Source organism: Rissa tridactyla, unplaced genomic scaffold (genome assembly GCF_028500815.1).
Source record: "Rissa tridactyla isolate bRisTri1 unplaced genomic scaffold, bRisTri1.patW.cur.20221130 scaffold_678, whole genome shotgun sequence".
Classification (NCBI taxonomy): Eukaryota; Metazoa; Chordata; class Aves; order Charadriiformes; family Laridae; genus Rissa; species Rissa tridactyla.
Window position 1 is genome coordinate 1 of NW_026529890.1, and position 3,161 is coordinate 3,161.

A 3,161-nucleotide genomic window follows, 5' to 3' on the forward strand; every position below is an offset into this window, starting at 1 on the left:
ATGGCCCTGGCGGGGGGGGGGGGGGGGGGGCGCTCTATCGCGGCCTATCGCGGCCTATCGCGGGCCTGTGACGGCCCGAGGCCTGTCCCCCCCGCCGCCGCCGCCGCCGCCGCCGCCGCCGCCGCCCGGCCCCCACTGCGCGCGCGCAGGCCCCGCCCACTCACGCAGGGCCCCGCCCCCACGCAGAGGCGCGCGCCGCCGTCGCCGTGGTAACGGCGGGAAAGGGGGCGGGGCCGGGCGCTCTTAAAGGGGCAACGGCGCCGGGCGTTGAGCTCTACACCCCCCCGCCCCCCCCGCGTGGTGAGACCCCCCCCCGGCCCCATAGCGACCCCCCAAGTCACCTAGAGCCCCCTCTAGGGTCCCCCCCAGCCCCATGGGTCCCCCCCCAGGCCCACAGGGATCCCTTTTCGGACCCATAGCCCCCCCCCCCAGCCCCAGGAGGACCTCCTCAGACCCATAGAGACCCCCCAAACCATGACCCCCCCCCCAACCCGAGACCCTCTTCACCCCACAGGAATCCCCCAGGGATTCCCTGCTGCCCCTTGGGCCCCCCCAACCCCTTGGGGACCCCCATAAGGACCCCCCCCAGCCCCATAGGGACCCCCTCCCAGCCCCATGAGACCCCCCCCCACCCCCTTGGCTCCCCCCCCCCCAAAACCCTCTGTGACCCCACCTAAGGGGCGCCCCCCCCAGCCCCATAGGACCCCACAAACCCTCTCTGACCTGAGTTTTGGGGGTCCCCAAAACTCTCCATTTTCAACCCTTTATTCATCGCATTCTCCGCAGGAAAGCTTACAGGCCGCCGCCTGTACACGGTGCCCCACGCTGGGGGGGTGGGGGGGGCCCCCCTACGTGTGTGTCATGTCGTTCCCCCCCTCCCTCCCCCCCCCAAACCTTGGCACCCCTAACCCCCCCCCCCGACCCCCCCCCCGGCCCAGCACAAAGCACCTTTGCATAGATCGTGTTCAAAAGGAACCTATTTTACATGGGGGCTGTACAGGGGGTCGGGCCCCGCCAATGTACACGGGTAAAAAACGCCCCCCCCCCCCCCTCCCTGGGGTCCCCCCCCGGGACCCCTCAACTCCGCTGGGCCCCCGGCTGCCCAGCTCCCGCTGCAAGATGGCCGCGAGGGGGGGGGGGGTGTGGGTGGGCGTGGGCTGCTGGGCGGTCTAGCTGCCGGGGGCAAGATGGCCACCAGCTCTGACGTCCACTGGAGTCAAGATGGCCGCCGGCTTCGATGTTCACTGGAATCAAGATGGCTTCCGGTTCCCAACATCTACTGGAATCAAGATGGCTGCCAGCTCCAATGTCCACGGGAGTCAAGATGGCGGCTGGCTCAGATGTTCACTGGAATCAAGACGGCTGCCAGCTTCGACATTCACTGGAGTCAAGATGGCTGCCAGCTTTGACCTTCAGTGGAATCAAATGGCTGCCGGCTCCAACGTCCACTGGAGTCAAGATGGCCGCCGGCTCCAACGTCCACTGGAGTCAAGATGGCCGCCGGCTCAGATGTTCTCTGGCACCAAGATGGCCGCCAGATCCCACAGTTGCCACGGTCAAGATGGCCGCCCACTCCAACGGCGGCTGGGCTCAAGATGGCCGCCAGCCCTGTCGTCAGCGGGGATCGAGCCGGCTGCCGGCTAGGACATCGCGTGGCTCAAGATGGCCGCCGGTTCTGACGTCACCGACCAAGATGGCCACCGCTGACATCACCGCGGTCAAGATGGCCACCAGCTCTGACATCACTGCGGTCAACTGCCACTGCCGACATCCCCAGCTTCAAGATGGCTGCCAGCGCTGACATCACACGGAGCAACGCGGCTGCTGGCAATGACATCGCCCCCACCAAGATGGCCACTGCCTCTGACATCACCGCACCCAAGATGGCTGCCGGCTGTGACATCACCAGGGTCACCGTCAGCTCTGACGTCATCTGCCCCACAGGTGGGGCCATTTTGGGAGGTTCCAGTCGGCCATCTTGGGGGTCATCTCCTCTGGGCCAGGTCGGCCATCTTGGCGTCACCGTCGTCCATCTTAGCCCCCCCCCGGGGCGGCCATTTCAGAGCGGCTCCCGTCAGCCATTTTGAATGGGCTCATCCGCCACCTTGAGGGCCCGGTCGGCCATTTCCCTGTCGAGGTGCTTCCTGTCGGCCATTTTGAGGGATGGAGCGGGGTGGGGGGTAGGGGGGACCGGTCGGCCATTTTAGGACCACCCCGTCGGCCCTTCAGAAGCTGCCGCCCGGTCGGCCATTTTGAGGGGGGCACGGCCATTTCGTAACACGCCTCGCCAGCCATTTCGCTGGCACCGCGTCGGGCCATTTTGCATCCAGACACCCCCGGTGACGGCCCCGCCGGCCATCTTGTTCTCCCCCCCGCCCCGTCCTGCCCCCAGCCTCGCCGCCCCACTCGGCCCTGGGCAGGCCCACGGTCGGCCATCTTGCTGGCCCGCAGGGGGGGCGGCCGGGGGGGGTCACGTCTTGGCCTTACGGCCGCGCAGGGCAGAGGCCGAGGCCACGGGGGGTTGTCGGGGGGCGACGGGGGAACCCCCGGCGGCGGCAGCTCCCCCCGAGCGGGTGTTGGTGGCCACGCAGCGCCGGGGGGGGCTGCTGCCGCCGCTGCTGCCTCCCCCGCCGGGCCGGCGGCCGCCGGCGGCCATGTCGGGGTCCCCCCCCCGCCTGCTCGCCGGCGTCGCTTGGCCGGGGGAGGGCCGCCGCCGCCCCCCCTCATCCCCGCTGCCCCCGTCCTCGGAAGATGGCAGCGGGGAGCGGCGGCGCCGCCGGCCAGGCTCCCGCTCCAGGGGGGGGCCATGAGGGGGGCGCCGGGATGGCGGCGGGTGCTGCGGGGGGGCCGGGGGGGGGCGAGACGCTGCTGTCAGGGGACGCCCGCTTGGGGGGCCGCCCCCCCGCCGCCGTTTGCCGGGGCTCTGAGGGGTGGCAGAGAACCCCCCCGGGCCGGCCGCCCCCGCCGCCGTTTGCCGGGAGCCTCGTGGTGCCGGTGGTGATGATGATGATGGTGGTGATGGGCGGCGCCGTGGCCCCCCCCGCCGTTTGGGGGGACGCCCCCGGCGGCGTTTGGGGGGGCCAGGGCTGGGGCTGGGGGGTGGCGGCGGCAGCGGCGGCAGCGGCGGGGGGGTCGTGGGGCCGGCGGCGGCGGGGCCGGCC